At 53.4% G+C, this 20711-nt stretch overlaps 1 protein-coding gene and 1 long non-coding RNA gene across 2 annotated transcripts in view; both read left to right on the top strand.

Annotated features, from left to right (window-relative positions):
- LOC135306049 (zinc finger protein 420-like) overlaps positions 1-20711 on the top strand; it is a 415160-nt gene that overhangs the window by 32795 nt on the left and 361654 nt on the right. The gene's annotated exons all lie outside the window — the stretch shown is intronic.
- Positions 17223-17886, top strand: LOC135305789 (uncharacterized). The gene is made up of 3 exons (XR_010366773.1): positions 17223-17316; positions 17534-17721; positions 17805-17886. It is a non-coding gene; the product is annotated as an uncharacterized LOC135305789 (long non-coding RNA).

Here is a 20711-nt window from a genome sequence, read left to right as displayed (position 1 = left end):
CCAATCCTAAACCCTGGCCCGTGGAAAGCGAGCATCCCAGCTGGTTCCAGCCCTGGTGGCCATGGCAACAGCCTTTGGAGCGGGTCCTTTGCCAAAGGTATAAAAGATAGGACAGGTGGAATTGAACCTTAGTGCAATTTGTCCCACAGAATTAACAATGGAATACTAGATAAATTTATGTAAATACAGCTCTGATTGATTCTGAATATGACTAGACAGAATAGGTTGTTTACACTACAGACTAAATTTTAAAAATGAGTTATTTACTCCACAGTATCAGAGCTAAAACAATTATTCGATTATTCTGCTCTAGGAAGCAATTTTGATGTCAACAGGGCCTTGCTGGAGTTGTTGGAGCCCATTGCAGGCAGAGCCTCCTGCTCCAGCAGGAACTGCCTTTCCTGTGCCAGGAGCAGGGCAGGTCCCGCTGCAGGAAAAGCCCCAGGCCAGCCCCAGCACAGGGAAGGGCTCGGGCACAAGGGCAGAGTGCCGTGCTGGGAGCTGTGCCAGGCAGAGCCTGAGGCACCAAAGGCACCTTGGCAGCAGCAGCTGCTTGCAGGCCATGGCCAGAAGCCTCCCTTGGCAGCCCGGCCTGGTGGCCAGCACTGCAGAGCTGCTGCCTCAGGGCTCATTTCTGCCTGGGCTCTGAAAAGCCACTTCTGCTCCAGGAGCCTGCCTGGGAAGCCATTGGCCCCAGCACCTTGGGGACAAGATATGAGTGACAAAACTCTTCATGCCAGCAGAGACAAGGCAGGGGAAGAGGAAAGGGGAGAGCCAGGCCCAGGGCACAGGGCTGCCATGGTGATGGCTGTGAGGTCACTGCCCCTGCAGCAGCCTGGCTGCCCTCAGCAGACATTCTGGCCAGAAGCGTTGTGAGGGCACCCAGCACAGCAGAGAACCCACACAACAGGAATTCTGTTCTTGGGGATGAGAGGGTTTCACTGAGTCAGGTTGCACAAAGCTCTTGCTCTTGGATAATTCCTGAGATGGGGAATCCTGTTTTGTGGAAGAACAGTTGCAGTTTTGTGCCATTCTCATCACTGTAAAATATTTCCTCCTTCTAACAAATGTAAATCCGCCCTCATTCAGTTCAGAGATATTGAGCCTTGTTCTGTCACTGCAAGATTTGAGATAAAATAATTTTGACCACTATTTTTCCATTTTCACAGACCTTGGAGAGGACCCAAAAATCTCCCAAGATGGGGTTTGGACGCCTCATCCCATAACCAGCAGGGAGAGGCTTAGGGCTCTGGGCTCAGTGGTGTGGAGACTGAGGACAGAACAGGAATAGCCTGGGAGGGATTGAAGGGTGGTTTCACAGAGGCTGGAGTTTTCCTTCAAAGAGCATATAAGCATGAGAAGGCAATAATGGCACCAAGGGCAGCTGGGGAGGAGAGACTGGACACGAGGAGAAAGGAATTTCCCTGCCAGGGCAGGGCTGTGGTGCAACATATCACCCAGAAGGAGCCTGGAGCAGTCCAAGGCTGTGTGTGGGCAGGCAGAGGCAGGCAGGAGGCAGAGCTGTCAGCAAAGGAAGGGGCCAGCCAGGTGGGGCAGCCAGGGGATGACGACAGCCTGCAGGGACAGAGGCGCAGGTTTGCTCAGCATCAGAAACACCTTTCCCTCGCTTGTCCCCACCTGTCATCACTGCTTGCAGTGTTCTGCTCTACCTGGAACCTGGGGACATTTTCTCACCCCTTTCCCTCAGGAGGATCTATTTAAAATATGAGAAACTTCAGTGTTTCACTCCCTTTTGAGTCCCTCAGAAGTTTTTTGAGCACACTCCAAGGGACTGAGTCTGATGCAAAGAGCACCAAAGCCCCAGAGGGTCATTAAAGTCCTTGTGCTGTGTCTGTGCTGCTGAGCTGGGCTGGGCTCCTGGCCCAGAGGCAGCTCCTGGCAAGGGCAGCGCTGCAGAGAGACAGCTCTGGCCAGGAGCAGCTCCTGTGCACAGCCCAGCAGGGCTGGGGCACTGCCAGGGCAGCTCAGGGACACCAGCAGGGCACAGCCAGAGCTGACAGGGGCTCAGCACTGGCAGGGGCTGGGGGATGTCCCAGAGGGGGCTGTGTCACAGCAGCACCTCTGTGGCTGTGTCCTAGAGGCACAGAGCAGCTGTGATGTCAGCAAGGTGCTGTGTGACAGCACAGAGTGGGCTGTGTGAGGTCACAGGTTGGGCTATGACATCACAGAGTTTGTTGTGTGAGTTCATTGAGCAGCTAGAGCATTATAGAGGGGATTGTGTGACATCACAGAGCAGGTTGTGACATCATGACATGGCTGTATGACGCCATAGAGCAGGATGTGAGGTCAAAGTGTGTGCTGTGACATTAGAGAGTGGCAGTATGACATCACAGAGAGGGTTTTGTGACATCACTGAAGGGCTTATGACATCACAGAGCTGGCTGTGACAGGACAGGGTAGGGTGTGAAGCTATAGAGCAGACTCTTCCATCATGGAGGGTGGCTCTGTGAAATCAGAGACTGGGTTGTGACATCACCAGGTGGCTGTGAAACATCATAGAGCAGGCTGTGACACCACAGAACAGACTGTGACATCACAGGGTTACTTTGTGACATCACAGAGTCTTCTGTGACATCACAGTGCAGCTGCATGACATTCCAGGGTGACATCCCAGAGTTGCAGCTGTGACATCACAAAGGTGCTGTGTGACATCAAAGGGGCTGTGTGAGGTCACTGGGGAGGTCACTCTGCCCCAGCCCCCCTCACAGTTCCCCCAGAGCAGTCCAACCCTGCTCGTGCACAGCAGGGTCCCCTGTCCCCCTGGGTCCCCCCGCCCCCGGTGCCGCAGCCTCCCCCAGAGGATGTTCCACGAGATCTGTACCCTGCACTACCCTACGCGGTTAGTTTTGCTTATATGGTATTACCAGAACCAAATTATTCCTTATTTTACCCAAATTGTATTGTCAATATTTTGAGTGTATTCAATTTTATATATATTAAGCTACTTAATTAAAATTGCTGTTACATCTAATTTTGCTTTTTTTTTTTTTTTTCTTTTTTTAATTGGATAATTGGACAAATATAACAAGGTTTTTGGAAGAACTCTCAAGTTTATTTTTATTTGCATTTTATATCCAGGATTTATACAGATTTTGTAATTTTTTCTTATATTGTAAATACTTAGGGAACAAATACCCAAGCATTTTTTTCATCCTTTGGGATATTGTGATTCACTTTCTTAAAAAGGAAACCTTGTTGAACAAGTGAGAAAACACCAAGAGAGGGAAAATAGCATAAAAGTCTTTTAGAACGGGGCATATAATGAGGACTGCAGAACTGAGTAATTCCTCCAAGGCGGGAATTAGCAAGATATATTACCAAGAATAACTGCCAAGATACTTCATGAAATCACCGGAAATGTGACCTGCAGCCATACAAAGTACAGCCAAAGCAAATGAAAACCCTTTGGAAAAGAGGGAATTTTGCCAGTGATATCAATCTGCCGGGATAACTGAGGGATGCCCATCATCCTTGGACTGCATTCCTCAGTATCTGCAGTGTGTTTCCTCCCAATTTCTGTGAAGTGAACAAGCAGCTGCTGTTGCTTTACCATTAACTTCAGCTCATAGAAGAATTACCAAGCACCATAAATGTTTTTTGTAGCTGAGCAGGACTTGATTTTCCCAAATGTTCTACAAAGCAGAAAGGAACCACAGAGTTACTTCTGCTAATGTTAATGAAGAGTTTCATGAAAGAGGTGAATGATTGCATTGCAATATAAAACTTCCACATTCAAGAAAACATGAGTGCACTTAGAATAAAACATACGAGTCTAGCATAACAACAGAACAGGATAAAATGAAATTACTAGACAGGAAGTGATGTATCAGAAATGCACTTTCAGGTTAGGAGCACATTTAAAATGCAGCTAATCACTCTCTCTATCCATGAATATTCCACTAGTGAACTGACATACAGAAACATCCTTTTTCTCTTTGTACCTTCCTAAGTGGTGCCATAATGAACTGGAGACTTGCATAAATCACACAGAAAATCACCAAAACTGCTGAAATTAACACTCAATTGCACGATAAAAGCTTCTGAGAAAATGCTTGACCGGATCACTAAACAAACTCAAGCTTGGAACAGAAACATTCATTTTAACACTGATCAAGGGGAAAGGAAAAGAAATGCTGTAATAGTTCCATGTGGAAGATAAGGAGAAAGAGAGGAAGCAGAGGAAGAACAAGGCCCTGTCAGATGAGCTGTGGAAGGTAACTTTGTGTCCCAGCTCTGTCAGAGGATGTTCCCTGTCATTGGTGCAAGCAGCTGGAGACAGAAATACTGATTGAACTGGGGGCCACAGTCTTGATAAGTGCAGAGGTGGTTCAATAACGTGACATGAGGGAGTTCAGGGAGTTCCCCCAGAGCAACTGGGCTGCCTGAAGGAAGTGAACAGCTCAGCACAGCCTGGCCCGCTCGGCTGCTTTTCCTTCTGATCCTCCTGGGGAGGCTCTGAGATTTCCTCTTCCCTGATGGAAGTGCAGCTGCTGCCAAGGGAAACGTCCCCGTACTGACTCAGTGTTCCCTTGGTTTCCCAGATGTCCCATCTGCTGCCCCTGTCCAGGAGAGCTGCTCTGCACGGGAGGAGGAGACCGAGGGAGAGCCTGGGAACATCGGCGGCTGCAATCCCTCCTGATCTGGTTCTGTTTATGGATGGGTAGAGTTAGACTTAGATAGTTACAAGTGTAGGGATATTTACATACCTTGACTGATATTTGTATAGGAATTTACATATGTATATTGTTATACTGATGCATGTATATTGAAGTGTTTACATCTGTAGTTATATTTACATACTTGTACAGTTGTGTAGCGGTGTAGTTCTATTGCTGGGGTTTTATATTGGTCCATTGAAATTTGTATATTTATAGATAGGTTTGTTATGTGTGTTCTACATGTCATATATGGAATGAAATACGTAATACATATTTACATCTATAAATTCTTATGGATATATTTATATTTACTTCTACTTAAATATAGATGGAGTTGCATAGTTCTAAAATAGTATTTATTTAGTTCTGAATCTGAGATTCTTTAGAGAAGGATATTGATATTCCTGTATTTGTATATGGGCCGTAGAGTTGTAGTAATATGCAAAAAATTTAATTGTAAAACTTCAATTCATATTTGTGTATAGTGAGTTGCATAGAGTTGCAATAAAATAATTTTTTAACTGAAGTTGATATTTGTATATATTTAAAAATCACAATTCTCAAAAAAAATTAGATTTTAAACTTATTATGTGCATGTTTCTACATTGGCAGCACAAGGGTAGCAAATTAAAGCAAATTTAATTTTTAAACTTAAGGGGTTTTGCATATTTGTTCATTACTAGTGCAGGTGTAACTATCTGCAATAAATGCAATGATTCAATTGAAAGAAGGGTAGATTTGTGCTACCCAAAGCCATGGAAATGCTGGAGGGTTTGGGCCATGAAAATCTCCGGCCATGCCCAGCACACGCCCCACCTGCTCTCAGGCTGGGCACGGGAAGCGCAGATTTGGGATGGCAGCAGAGCCACACGTTGGCTCAGAACTCACTGCAAAGGCCTGCTGAGAAAATTCCAGGACTCTACTGAGAGCAGAACTCCAAGCAGGAGCCACCTGGGAAGGACAAATCCACCCCCCACCCCACGGGAGCTCTTTAGGAAGAGCTCCAAGTGTCCCCCTGAAGCTCATCCCAGAGCCCAGAAGCCAACAGGGATCCTGAGCCAGCTCCACTGCCGTTGACAGCACTTTGGCAAATGAGCTGCAGCAAGGCGGAGGCAACAGTGACTGTGACTGCTGCAGGCTGGGGATGAAGGAAGGGCCATGGACACAAGTGCTGAGATGCTCCAAAATGCAGAAGGAGGCTGGAGAACTGGGAAGCAACAAGATTTGACAAGCACTGAAATGATGGAAGCCCTTTGTGTGAAGTTCCCTGAAGGAACTCCCAGGGATAAGGATGCTATAATAAGTAGTATCAAAATACACAAATGCAGTAACACCAGGAGATGGTCTGTAGGACCCACAGGCAATGGTTTAGGAAAAGATCAAGTCTATATTTTATATATTTTATTTATTATAGTATCTACATTAAAATATATAATATGTAGTATATAGATGATAAATTACATCTATCATAAATCCATATGTGTCATGTGATACATTTTGATATATTTTAATAAATATCTTTAGTTCATATAGATTTGATATATTCCTCCAGCCTGGGAGAGTGAAGGTGTACAGCAGTCCAAAACCTTCTGCCCACACAGCAGTCAGCCCCAGGTGTGTGCGTGCACACCCACCCACTGTCCTTGCTCTTCTCAGCACCTCGGGGCTGCTGTTTGCACAGAATTGGGATGAATTTAACTCAACAGAGCCACGAGTGGGATGTCCAGCTTGTCATGAACATTCATGTGGCAAGGAACAACAGAGCTCTCAAATCACATTATCACAGGTCCTTTCATTCCTGCTGGGCACTGAGGAACTCTTAAAAACACCAAAGACACAGAGAAGAGGTGGAAAAAATTGGCATCATGCTACTGCTGGTATCCTCATGGAGGAAAATCTGTTTGGTTTCTTAAGGTCATAGCTTTCCAAAAACTAGGAAAACTGCTCATCACCAGGAGCCCAATTGCGAGTGCTTTCCTTGACTTGGCAAGGCTGGGATGTTAACAGTGGACTCCGTTCTTGGTTCAAATCACCTGCCCTCTCCTGCAGACAAATGCACCACCACTAGCAGAAGCTGTATCAGTCAATTTTCTCAAAAAGCTGTGTTAAATTTGGGAGAGGAAAGGAAAACATATCAGACACTGTGGATTAATGACAAGACTCTCCAAACAGTTTCAAAGCAAAGGGCAGCAGCTTCTCTCTGGGACACTCCTTGTGCTCCAAGGCAGCCGGGCTGTCCCAGCTGCCCAGGACCCGGCGCTGCACGGGTTCTGCAGAGCTGCACAGCGGGGAGGCAGCTTCGGGCACCTCAGCCCCTGGGCAGGAGTGGCTTCTTGCTCTGGAGAGCTCCCTGGGGGCAAGTGCAGGGTGCTGGCCTTCTGCTCTTGGCCCTAGCCTGGCCTTGCAGGGCTAATCCTGTTCCCTGTCTCAAATGCTAAAGTCAGACTTGTTTGTTACCAGCTCTGCACAGCAATGATTTGCACCACAAAATACTGAAGGACTGAAGGCTGAACTTCAGACCCTGGCTGAAGCCTCAACAACAGGACCTGAGCCAAAGCTGCCCTCCACATGACCCTTGGAAAAAAATGTTCTGTGTATCTGCTCCTTAACCGAGTATTGCTATCAAAAGGATCAATGCATCCATTCACTGGTGAAACACGTCTGCACCTTTCTGCATTAGGAAAATGGACAAGGCCACACCTGGCCCTGGTTCCTCCTTGAGCCCTGGGCAAACTCAGGGAGAAAACCAAGAGGAGAATGAAATCAGATGTCCCCCAGCAGAAGCTCTGTCACGTTGCCTGTCCAGCACTGTCAAAGCCAGGCTACTCTCACAGCGCAGTGGCCAGCAAAGGTGGAGGCTCCACAGGATTTCCCAGTTCCCGGCCATGGCTCTCCAGGGCTTGGCTGGGACAGCTTCCCTCAGCTGATGTGCAGCTCTGCATGAAGGGCAAAGCATTGGGGTATCTGGTGATGTATTTTTCTTAATCACTAGAGGCAACATTTTGTAATAATGCTGAGGTGCATTGCTTAGCTTCTCCTGTTCTGACTCTTTCTTGCACTTTTGCATTACAGTAAATGACACGATTCCTCCAGCTGGTGTCTGTGTCTGCATCTTTGACCCTCCCCACCATCAAAACAAAACACACAGCCAGTTTAGCAGGAGACCTGCCTTTCTGCCAGCCCATCTCTTGGAAAACACCCCTGATGGCCATCTCTGCAAATGAAATTCCCACTTTGCAACTTCCTTTCCTGCAGGCAGGTGAGAAAAGGAGGCACTCCCAGCTCTGGACACCTCTGGAAACCAGCTGCTTTCAGCAGTCACAGCCCTGAAATATCAACCTCCTTCCTTAACCTGCCACTGGGAGCTCTCACCAAGAGGCCTTTTGTCCAAGGATACCCCCAGAAGGGCTCGAGGAGGGAGCAGTTTGGAACACAACTCCTTCAGAGTTTAAACATGCCTTTATCAAATGAGCACACACTAATCTGTCCCGAAGGGAAAGCAGGCAGGAAAGAGAAGCTCATCTCCCACAACAGCAAACTCTCTGCTTTCTTCTGTTCCAGCTGGAGAGTGAAGACCATGGGCTACACCTCAGTTTGGGAAGGAACCCTGGGAATTGGCTTGATCTGGGAGCCCAGCAGAGGGAATTTTCCTAGAGACATGGAAAAGATTCTCTGGAAGCAAAAGATTATGGCAATATTTATGCAGAAAAGCAAAAAGAAAAGGAATAATTGAAGCATTTCAAAAAGTTCCCAGACTGAAATTTGTGTCTCAACATGACAGCCCCAAAGTCTCTGTGGCGTGTCAGGAAGCTCAGGAATGAACCTGCAGGGCTTGGATAAACATCATTGATGTGCTGGAGCACAAGCAGCTCCCCAACAAGACTTCAAGGCTAAGGGACAAAGCTTCCCCCTTCAGCTCTCCACAGCAGCTCCAGGGAGTCTCTCTCCATTGCAAGGTCTCCTTTGCCAGTCTACAGTGACAAGAGTTGCCTGCAGGAGGCATTTGCATTGGAACTCTCCCCAGATAGGGGGAAGAAGAGGTGATTCCTGAGGAAAGAAAAGTGCAACACCATCTGGGAAGACACCAGCCTGAGTTCCCCACAACTCTAGGCCATTAATTGATGCCCAAAAAGTAGGTAATAAAACAGTGCTCCATAGTGTGGGGCCCATAAGGCAGGTATCTGTTTGTTCATCACCAGCAGCGAGGGGGATAGCTCCACCACAAACTCACTCGCCCGTTCTTCACACAGTACTAGTTTTATACTATTTTTTACTTATTTGGCACATTATACTTTCCTAACCTTCATCTTGCAGCATGTTTTCTAATTACACAATTAAAAAGCCCTCGTGGTACACTTGCAGTTTCTGCACGAGGTGGTCATCACTCTCCTGGTGGTCATTTTGGATGAAGGCTCAGAAGACTTCCTCAGGCTTGAATTTCTCACCTATCATTTCTGCACAGTCTACAAGATTGTCTGCTCAAATAGCCAGTGGTTACCATGTGCAGTTAGCATGTTCTGCTAAATATGCTGATTTCTAAAAAGTGCTTCATTCCCATCCCCTGACACAAAGTAAATGCTTATTTCAGCACAGCTACAGCTTTTAGCATAGTTCAAGCATTTCCTCATTGCCTCGGCACCAAAAAAAAGCAAAGTAGGAGGGGGCAAACCAGGGAGGGTGATGGGGCAACATTATCTTATTGCCCAGGCATTATAATTCCTTGGGTAAAGCAACATCCATCCATGGGCCAGCACTTTAGCTTGGATGACAATGCGGACAAAATTGCTGCCCCTTCCCGCTGCTGTAGCTGACTCCAAATCACGAGAAACGTGCCAACTCTGCCAAAGACAGGCAGACATGGTGAGATAAAAAGAGCTAGTCTGCTGAAAAGGAGATCAAATGAATGTTTTCTAATGCCCCCTTTTCATCCTTTCCCCAGCCAAGACAGAGCAATGTCCTTCCTCTCTGTCACCAATGGTGACCCAGGCAGAGGATGCAGCGTAGGGACAGAGCCCACCGCTGCTCTCAATGCCCTGCCCTGCCCTTCCCTGCCTGCCTTGCCTGCCGAGTCCTGCTGTAACCTGCCCTGCCATGCCGTGCTGTGTGGAGCCCAGCCAGCCCCAGGAGCCGCCCCGCCAAGCTGTGGCGCCTGGTGAACAGCCCCCCGGGTCCACTCCGTGCACTGGGACAGCCGGGCCCAGGAGCTGCTCATTGAGCGCTCCCTCTTCGAGCGGGAGCTGCTCAGCCCAGGCCACACCCCGGGGGCGGTGGCACTGGGGCAGATCTGGTGCTGTGCACCTTCAGGGCCACGCAGTTCCACAGCTTTGTGCACCAGCTCTACCGCTACGGCTTCCGCAAGGTGCCGGGCTGGCTCGGCGCGGCTGCGCTGGGTGATGCCGGGGGCTGGCTGCACCACAGCAACCCCTGTTTTCGCCACGACCGTCCCGACCTCCTGCTCCGCATCAGGCGCCGGCCGGCAGCGTACCAGGAGTGCCACAGGTGCCCGCCCTGCGGCTCCCAGCAGCTCCACAGGGAGCAGCAGCCCCCAGCCTTCAACCCACGAAGTAGGAAAAGAGTTGTAGCCTTGTTTTTCCGAAACATAATGAAAAGTGACCGTTTGAAGTATTTTTCCACAAGGCCCTGTCATTCTCAGCCAGAAATTACCAAGTCTATTAGGAAGGGGAACCTAGAAGGCCAAAAAATTATCTGCCTGTTTTTTTTCCTGCATGCTTCCTGTGATGTTTGATCCGAGGCAGCAATAGAGATCTGTGTCCCAGAGCCACATTGTGGAGCCTGACCAATATGTTTGGATTCTTGCAGCCACCCCAGGCACTTCAGCATCCAGCACTCCAGCTGGCAGTGCTGGTTGTGCAGCATTGACAGCCTCCAGCTCCACACAGAACGCACCTGGGGAAGAGCAGTCTCCACCAGTGGATCTTGGCTTTGCCATTGAGCAAATGATCCAGGAGATCAGGAGATCCCTGCCTGAAAGGTCTCCCTCTGCTCAGGTCATCCCATTGGAGGGGAAAGGAAGAAGCTGGGCTGAGAGCTATTGAAAGTTGTTACATGGAGAAGGAGAGAAACTGCACCCTTGATGTGATTCCAAGAAAATACCAAATGATCTTGAGTTTTCCTTCTTTCCATTGTTCTTTCAAGGGCAATATTAATGTTGTGCCTGAGTCTTCCGGAGGCGAGCCTGTGAACCAGGCTGCAGCAGAGGAAGCCTCATCTGGCACCAAGAGCTGCAGGAACAGTTCCCCAGAGCCTGAGGAGCTTGGTAAGGACAGAGCCCCCATTGGTTTAGAGAGGTGTGAGATGGCTGCTCTGAGCCTGCCTCTGGCAGCAAGGGAGATGAGCAAAGTTGAGTTCCTGTCTGCAGGGTTGGTGCTTCCTGGTGCCTTTAGTTCAAATCCTGCACTGGCACAGCCTCCCCGAGCCCTGCCCTCCATGCTTCTCCAGAGACGCTGACACTGAGTCCACTGCTGTGGCAAGAGAGCAGGGAATAAAGCTGACCTTGTGGCAGTTGTGTCACCAAGCTGGGTGTCCCAATTTGGTTCATAAATCAGCTCCCAGCAGCCTTCAGCTTCAGCCACTTCAGTGAGGACTGAGATCTCTCTGTCACTGAGACTGTCTGTGTTTCAAGCTCAAGCCTTTGCTAAGACTTTATCAGGATACTTAAACACTTTACACAATTCAGTTTTGAGCACTTGGAAGGATCCCTGTTCTTTAAAGAGCAGGTTTCAAATTGCCAAGTGAGAGTTTGCCTTTCAGGCCATCTTTGACAGTCCCTGATAGAAGGACAATTGGTGCTCAAGGAACACGTGCACAATGGCCAATATTGACTCAGTGTTCCCTTTGCTTCCCAGATTCTGTGTGATCAACCTCTGCAGGAGGGCTGCCTTGTGTGGCAGGAAGAGACAGAGGGAGAGGCTGTGACCATCGGGCAGGTAGAATTCCTCTGTCTCTAGTATAGTATAGTTATGTTTATTTATCTAGGTAGTTGTATTTATAGATTTGTGTAATTATATTTATCTATATAGATAGAGATCTGTGCAGTTAATATTTTTTTTTTGTTTTAGATGTATATTGTTATTGTTATAGCTTTAGATGGGTTGTTATAGTTACAGATGTGCACAGTTGCATTTTTACCAGTGTATAGTTACATTTACATATATACATTTGTAAATGCATATTTATATTTGTATATGGAGGTTTAGCTAAATAGATTGATATCTATATACCCCTTTTTTTAACCTCTTTCCTGGCTCTGCTTCCTCCCTCACCTCGTGTTTTCCCCCGTGCCCCCTCTGTCCCCTCTCCCTGTGCTGGGTCCGAGCTGGTGACCGGGCGGGCAGAGCAGCAGTTCCAGCCCCGGGTGTCCCTGGAGCGCTGGGAGCTGCTGGTGGCCCCAGGCACTGTCCCCTGAGGAGCTGCTGAAGGACGGTGAGACTGAGGGGGCTGAGGGGGCTGAGGGGGCGGTGGTGCTGAAGGGATGCTGACCCTGAGGTGCTGCTGGGGCTGAGGGCTGTGGGGCAGCTGAGGGCCATGGTGGCACTGAGGTGACAGGCAAGTGGCACAGGCTGAGGGGGTGGCAGGTCTAAGGGGACGGGATGGGTCAGAAAGGACTGAGGGAGGTGAGAGGACTGTGAGGGGCTGAAGAAGCTGAAGGGGGCTGGGGGTTTGCCGAGAGCATGGGTGGGGCTGAGGCTGGCGTGGGATGTGGCCGTGGGCCCTGCCCGTGCTGGGGCTGCTCAGCGGAGCTGCCCCGGCTGGCACAGGGGCTGTCCTTGGGCAAGGCAGGTCTGCCAGCAGGGCCCAGGAGCTGTGCCGGCTCTGCCGGGCTGCCAGGGCTCCTGAACGGTTCTGCCGCAGCTGTGCTCACCACAGTCTGGCCTGCTTGGCTGCTTTCTCTTTCTAACCCTCCTGGGGAGGCTCTGACATTTCCTCTTCCCTGATGGAAGTACAGCTGCTGCTAAAGGAAAGGTCCACATACTGACTCAGTGTTCCCTTTGCTTCCCACATGTCCCATCTGCTGTCCCTGTCCAGGAGATCTGCCAAACTTCGTCTGCAGGCTCAGAAGAACCGGTGTCCTTTGGCCACCCCCAGATATCACTGAAGATGGGACCACCTGCAGAGCAGAGGGAACCAGCTGGAGCTCCAGGTGAAGGAGTGTAGGAGGATGCCCCCAATGAGAGAGGGGCAAACTAGCCTTTGTCCCCCAACAAAGGAAGGAAGCCCAGAAGTTTCTCCCAACGATCAGGTGAAAAGCCACCTTATAGGACCCCAGAGATGTCACTAAAACCTTGGGGTCACCTAATTGGATAGAAGCCAAAAGGTCCCGCCTGGGCCATAAGGTAGAAAAAGAGATAACAAAGAACCATGAGGCTTTTGTGAAGGTGTTTCTACCAGGAGCAGACCTCTGTACCTGGATCAGATTTTCTGTTTATTGTTTTTCCTTTTATTAAACCTTTCTGTTTCTAACACTGCAGCAGAAGCCATCCTGCTCATTATTTGCCTCCAAAGGTAATAGCTAAGCTATCCTTGGGTGTATTAGGTTCCCTTTTAAGGGCTCATAAAACCCTGGCCCGACAAAACAGAACCTAATATCCAGGCCCAGCTCTTGCTGCTCACAGATGAGCCTGTGGCAAGCTCCAGGAGCTCCTGCCATCTCTCTCCCTCTTGGCAGCTCCCTCCCTGCAGCCCTAAGGCCCTGCCCATCCCTTTTTTGCCTCCCAGCTCACCCCTTCGCCTTGCCTTCCCTTAATAAACAGTTTGGCTTTTTCACTTGACCCATGGCTCTGTCCGTGGAGCTGAAGCGGCACAAATCCTGAGCTCAGGGACATGCAGGGCCCTGCTGCCCTTCTCTTCCACGCCGTTGTCTGTACACGGGCAGAGAGGAACAAGGGCAGCTCAGGCTGCAAAGGTCCCTGCCCTGCTGCTCCAGTTGCACAGCACCGTGGAGTTAAAGGTGGTGCTGAGCACGCTGAAGGGGACAAGGACCCTGGGTTTTAGAAGAGCCAGCTTGAGTATGCTCTGAACCCAGCCATGAGGGATTCCATGGCAGGCATCCACCGAAGGCAAAGGAGCTTGAAATGCTGGAAGTTTTCACAAAAGCTTCCTGAAAGCACAGCAGTGCTCCAGCCCTACACAGGGACAGGAAGAGGGCAGAACCAGAGACCACTGTGGCCTAGCAGTGAGCTCTGGGTGTGCCTCAAAGCAAATGAAGCAGCAGCAGCAGCAGCGGCGGAGTGGCTGAGGCTCCGAGGTGCGAGTGTCCCAGTGGCTGCAGTGCTGTCAGGCAGTGCCTGCACGCTGGGTGCGGTTCCGATGGCTCTGCTCTCCCCACAAGTGAGGAATTGCAGCCCCTGCCTCAGAGCCAGTCAGAAACCCAACCAAGGGAGACCGGGGCAAGGGATCCTTCTCATCTCTCTGGGGCATGGCTGCAAAACAGCGGCTGCATCTTCCTGCACCTGTGTTTGGGGTGTGCCGAGCCCAGAGCTGGCCAGCTTGTGCTCTGCTCTCCCAAGAGAATTCTGGGCAGGCAGGAGAAGTGCTGCGTGCACAGTGGGGAAGGGGCTCACCAGAGCCTCCTGCGGGAACAGGGCTCCGCTCCCTGGCTGGCAACAGCCTGGTTTTGCTGCCCTGAGTGCAGGCAGGAGTTAGGGCACGTGAAGAGGCAGCGGGCAGCTCGTGTTTATAGGGGGTCTGGGGCTGTGCGCCAGAAGGGACCCGTAGAAACAGACTCGAGGAAGCAAGAGGAGCTCGAGCTGGAGTGCCTGTGCTGCAAGGAGCAGAAGGAATTCAGCCTTGCCAGGGTTTCTTAAGTGTGTGTTGATGTTCTCTGGGAAATGTGCACATTTGGGGAAATGCCTTTGGAAGAGAGGGGCTTGCTTCTCAAGCAAAGTGCTTCCCCAGGAGCCCCCAGTGAGGTAGGTGCAGCTGTCTCCCTTTGCCTCCCTGCGCTCCTTTCCGTCCTTGAGTCCCCTTGCACTTGGCAGAGGGGCGTGGGAAGGGAGAAGGCTGTGAAGAGCAGCTTTGGCATCTTCCTGGGCCTGCAGAGAGACAAAGCCAAGCACCTGTGGTAGGGTGTGTTCGCCCTTTGAGCACAGGACAAAGCCAGATCATCTCTGTCCAGCCAAGAGCCCCAAATGTCTCTCAGAGAGCTGTGAATTCAAAGACCTTTATGCACACATTAATGCCATCTTCCCTATCTGGTGTGCTTTAGCTCTCGGCAAGATGCATTTGCTTCTTGCTTGCTGGAAGCTGCTCTGCTCCAGGGGCAGCACCGAGCTGGGCGGTGCGGGCCAGGCACAGAGGTGGAGAGTCCTTCCCTGAGCACTTGGCCAGCCTTGGTGTGTCCAGGGCTGCGTTAGACACTTGGGCCAATGGATTCCTTCCAACCGGGGGCACCTTGCCTGGGGAGGGGGTGGCCCCGGGGCACGTGGCAGCATCTCCAAGGGCTCTTTGTGACACGCTGCAGCAGGGTCACCGTGGGGCAGAGTGGGACAGGGTGTCACAGCAGCCCTTTGTGATACGTGCTGACATAGGTGCCGGCAGCGTCGTGGCCAGGCCAGAGTGCTCGGTGCACGCAACAGGACAGGACGGGACAGAGCGGTGCTGTGAGGAGCCCCCACACAGCCGGCTCGTTCCTTGCTGATCCAGAGCTTTTCCGAGGCATTACTCCTGTGGCTGGTCTCACGGCCAGACCTCGGGACTCACTGACTTGGAGCTTTTCAAAGGCATCCCCCATCCCTGTGGCCGGTGCCTTCGTGGCCAGGCCGTGGGACTTGGTGACCTCCATCGTTCACGAGGAGTCTCCTGTCATTGTGGCAGGAGCCCTCAGGAACACAGTGCAGGACTTGCTGTCCTGTCATCTTCCTGAGGCCTCCCTGTCGCAGGTGCCTGCAAGGCGCAACTGCGGCATCGCTGACTCGGACCTTTGCCGAGGCATCTGTCTCGAAGGTGCCCTCAAGGTCGGACAGCGGGATGGCGAGCAGAGTGCTCAGCCTGTTCAGGAGGCCTCGGGGGAAGAAAAAGCATGGCCCTGAAGCTGCCCCAGCGCAGCAGCCTGCAGAACTGCAGCAGTTGCAGCCACTGCAGGACGGTGAGTGGCAGAGCTGGGCTGCAGGGCTGGTGCCTGCAGCCAGCCTGGCCCCATCCTATTGCATTCCATCCCATTGCATCCCATTGCATCCCATCTCATTGCATTCCATCCCATCCCATCCCATCCCATCCCATCCCATCCCATCCCATCCCATCCCATCCCATCCCATCCCATCCCATCCCATCCCATCCCATCCCTGTGGACATGCCCACGGACAGGATGGGACGGGGGCCGGGACTGGCCCCCAGTGGCAGCCGTGCTCCATCCCCCGGGCACGCAGGGGGCTGTCCCTGCCTGGAGAGCGCAGGGCTGGCCTGTGTTCTTTGGCCTCTCCCGTGGCCCCTCAGCTCTGGCTTGCTCTCTCTTTGCCAGATGCAACCAAGGACCAGACTCAAGAGCAGGATCCCACCCGTGGCCGCTTCCGCACAGCGGTGCAGGTACCTGCGGCCATCCTCACCTGGGCCAGGCCTGCTGGCACTGCTCGGCCCAGCCCCGCGCTTGAAGCAGACCATGGAACATCCCTCTCTTCCCGCCCTTCCATCTGCTGCAGGCACTGCGGAGGTTCCTGCGCGTTCGGCGCAGAAAGACCAGAGCCACAGCCACTGCGGGCACGGCTGAGCCCAACTCCAGGCCCAGCGAGCTGCAGACAGAGCCTGCTGCCAGCACAGCGTCCGCTGAGCTCGCTGCAACCTGTGACCGGGCAGCGGCCGAAGGCAGGGCGGAGGCTGGCATGGCCCTGACTGAGGGCATGGCCATCTCAAACAGCCAGACTCAGGCCATCCCAGATACTGACACCATGATCACACTGACTGTGAGTCCTGCACCCAGGCTGGAGTTTCCAGAAGGGTGTTTCTTCTCTGCAGCAGGCAAGCAGCCTGGGGCTAGGGCGGGAGGCCTCCCAGGATCATGTGGCCCCTCCAGCCATATCTGCTAGGCCCACTCAGCCTTTGGGGCCATCACAGTGGGGTGGGAAGGCAAGCACTTCCTGGGGGAAGCTGGGGAAGTTGCTCCCTAGGACAGCACACCAAGTCTTCCCCATGCTGCTTCTTCTGCTTCAGGTGCTAGCCATGGTCAAGGACATTCTACAGAGACTTGCGTCCTGCGACACTGTGGACGCTGGGCTGCAAATGGACATTCTGAGCCTGACTGAAAGATACCCGGCTCATGTGGTGATGATCCTCCTGTGCTGTGCCCCACTGTGTGACAGGTACGGAGCACAACTGCCTCAAGAGCTCAGTGCTCACCAGCCCGTAGGGCCCCTCGGGCCCCTCTGTTTCCCCAGCCCTCTGCCATGCTCCCTCCTGGCCCCTCAGGGCACCGGGGCTCTGTCACCCGGCCCCACGCAGCTGCACGGGGCAGGGTGCTGACGCACAGCTCTGGTCCCACAGAGCTGCCACACTGATGTGGAGGGCCATGGGCACCTCGGAAGTAGCTGCGGCGGAGGTGCTTCCAGCACTGCTCTCTGTGCTAGAGAAGCAGCCACCATGCAGCAGGATCTTCTGCAGCGGGGATGAGGCCGTCTTTGCCCTGGCTGTGAGTTTCTGGAGCTGGCCTTTGCTCGCCCTCCAGGTCACCTCTCCAGCAGCTCTCCATGCTCTCGCCACGCTGCACCTCCCGGCCTGGGCTGAAAGCTGGGCTCAGGGCAGGCTCAGGAGCAGCAGGCTGGGTGCTCGCCCTGCGTCTCCCCTCGGGTCCTGCCTCATGACACCTTGGCACTGAGCGCTGCCTCGGGGTGCTTTGTCTCTTGCAGGCAACTCTGGTGCTGTGGAGGATTGCCCCCACGTCCGAGTGGCACTACGCAATGCTCATTTATTCTCCCCAGCTGCTCGTGGATCTGCTCTTTCAAATTTTCACTACCACAGAGCAGATGCCAAAGAATGTTCAGAACTTCTGGAGAGCATGCCAGAAGGAACACAGCCTTCGCAGCAACCCCAAAAGGTCTCAGTCGCCCTGTCCTTCCCATGCCCCCTGTGGCCAGGGCCCGTGCTCCCAGCGTGACCTGGCCCTTGCTCGGCACACAGGTTTGCAGCGCAGACCATGAAGGCTCTGCTCTCCCGACTGGGCTTTGACAAGAAGCTGGTGGCTCTGGAACACCTGCAGGTCTGGGAGACCCTGCTCTGTGCCAACACCCAGCTGTTTGCAGCAGACCTGCTAGCCAGGTGAGACCCCCTTCTCCCCGCCACCACCGACAGCATTTGTGCCCTGTGCCCAGAGTGCCCCACACAGTCCCTGTGATTGTAAGTGAGAGGGCCTTGCCACCGAGGAACGGCCGAGCAGACTGCAAAAGCCTGGCAGAGGAGGATGCCCAGGAGCAGCCGCCTCGCAAGGGGCCTGTGTCCCCATGCAGAGTGCTGGGGAAAGATCAGACCTCTGTCAGTCACTCCCGGGAGAGGTTTGCCCACCAGCTCAGGGCCTGGATGCCTTTTTCCCCTGCCAGGGAGATGCGCCGTGGGTTGACCCCCTTGTGTCCCTACATGGTCTCGCACCTGCTCAGCCTGCTCATTGGGAAGCAGCCACGCTGTCATCTGCCTGCCCTGGCGTTCTTGGTGGAGGTGAGCCTGATGGCCAGCGCTGCCTGGCTGAGCTGCCTCCCAGCTCTCTGGACTCTGGTAGCTGCAGCCGCGTGGGACGCTGCCCGTGCCCGCTGCTGCTGCCTGGGCCCGGCCCTGTGCGGCTCCGGGCTCCTGCTGGCCATGTCCCCCATCACTGCCCTGTGCCTTTCAGCTCCTGGAGTGCCTGGACTTGAGCCAACACGGTCCCAGTGCCCTGTGGGTCGTATCCAGGCACCTGCCGAGCAAGTGCAGGGACAGGCTGCGCCTGCAGCTCAGAGGCCTCATGGTGCTCAGCAAGGAGCCCTCGCTGGTGAGAGGAGGCAGTGGCTGAAGCCGCGCTGGCAGTGTGGGGCTGGGCAACACAGACCTTTGGCCTTGGCTGGGCCAGCAGAGGCAGCTGCTCCCAGCTCTACTGCCTCCCACTTCAGCTGCCCCAGTGCCCCAAGCAGCTCTTGGTGCTGCAGCCACTCACAGCTTCACAGCACAGCCTCGTCTTGCACACAGGGCAGAGAAATACGCGGCCTCTATCAACACCTGCTGGAGCAGCTGGCTGATCCCAATGCAGAGAGGGTCTGGATGACCCTCTCTGTGCTCACACATGTGCTCCAGGAGAAAGACCTCAAGATACCCAGCATCACCGCCCTGAAGCTGGCTGAGCCCCTGCTGCCACACTTTGACAATGTAAGGCTCTGTGCCCCCAGCCAAGGGCACTGGACGCTGCCTGGAAACTTTGTGCTCTCTGCAGTTTTGGGCCTTTACCCCAGTGGGCCTGGAGTAGTTGGTGCTTAGGACTTTTCCTTTCCTTCCAGGACAACAGCCAGGTGCAGCTGCTCTCCATTCAGCTCTTCAGCAAAGTGATGGAGCTGGTAGTGGAAGAGGGGGAAGAGCCTCTCACGAGAATCGTGAGCCAGAGCCTGCTCCCTCTATTCCTGCGCTGGCACGATGAGAACCTGCATGTGGCCAAGGTGAGGTTTTGTGGCATGCTGCTGCATCCCTGGGAAGGGGCTCGGCCACCTCCTGCCCTGGCGCCTGGCGGGCTCCAGCCTCCCCCTGGCCTTGGCACAGGGACACGGGTCCTGTGCCCTGGTGCCACCTGCGGCTCTCTGCTGCTCTCCAGGCCTCTCACGAAGCCCTGCTTTGTGCGGCACGCTTCCTGAGGAGGACGGACCTCGAGGAGCTGCTGACGAAGGAGCAGCGGATGAAGTTTGCCCAGAGCCTGGTAAGGACAGCCCGGGAGCCCCAGCCGCAGGCTGCAGAAGCCCTCTGCCCCCGGTGCTCAGCGTGGGGGGCTGGCAGCTGTGTCCCTGCCCAGCGCCGCACCCGGGGCCGCCAGCCTGCGTCCCTCCCCGCCTCCCGGCCCGGCCGCTGTGCCGCCTGGGCCCCCACAGCCTCTGTGTTGCCAGGGGTGGCCGGATCGCTCATGATGGGGCAGAAGGAGGAGCTCCAGGTCCTCAGTGAGGGTGAGTGGGCAGCCGCAGGCCAGCAGGGACCACCGGGGCAGCTGCACATCCCGGCCCCGGAGCTACAATCCATGCCCGGGCTGCCGAGGGCTCTGCTCCCTGTGCGGACCAGGGGCGGTGGGGGCAGAGCCCGGAGAGCTTTCAGGGACACGTGCGGGATGCGAGGCCAGCACCTTCCAGCCCAAGCCCTTGTCTGCCACTCCCTCCTGGCCATGACAAGAGCTGGCTGTGATGGCCCTGGCAGGAGGCTTTCCTTGCATTCCCTCAATCTGGCCTCTGGCCGTGTCTCTGTTCCTCTCTCTTCCAGCTCTTCAAGCCCTCAGGGAAGATCAGAGCCCATCCTCCATGAGCATACTGGTGCAGATGACATTCGAAAGAATAGCTGCGGGACTTTGTTTGTCTGCTGGATCGGAAGAACCTGCGTTTTTTGGTGATATCCAGATCCAATTGGAGATGAGAGAACCTGCAGAGGAGAATGGACCAGCTGCAGCTCCAGGCACAGATCTTACTGCTCACAGCTGAGCCTGTGGCAAGCTCCAGGAGCTCCTGCCATCTCTCTCCCTCTTGGCATCTCCCTCCCTGCAGCCCTCAGGCCTTGTCCATCCCCTGTTTTACCTCCCAGCTCACCCCTTCCCTTCTCTTTCCCTTAATAAAGTTTGGCTTTTTCACGTTACTCACGTCTCCATGGAGCTGAAGCAGCGCAAATCCTGAGCCCGGGGACACACGGGGCCCTGCTGCCCTTCCCTTGTGTGCTGCGTTCTGTGCACACACAGAGAGGAACAAGGGCAGCTCAGGCTGCAAAGGTCCCTGTCCTGCTGCTCCAGTTGCACAGCACCGTGGAGTTAAAGGTGGTGCTGAGCACGCTGAGGGGGCCAAGGACCCTGGGTTTTAGAAGAGCCAGCTTGAGTATGCTCTG

Source organism: Passer domesticus, chromosome 8 (genome assembly GCF_036417665.1).
Source record: "Passer domesticus isolate bPasDom1 chromosome 8, bPasDom1.hap1, whole genome shotgun sequence".
NCBI classification, from domain to species: Eukaryota; Metazoa; Chordata; class Aves; order Passeriformes; family Passeridae; genus Passer; species Passer domesticus.
Note: the sequence above shows the minus strand (reverse complement) of the source record. Positions and strands in the feature narration are given on the sequence as shown.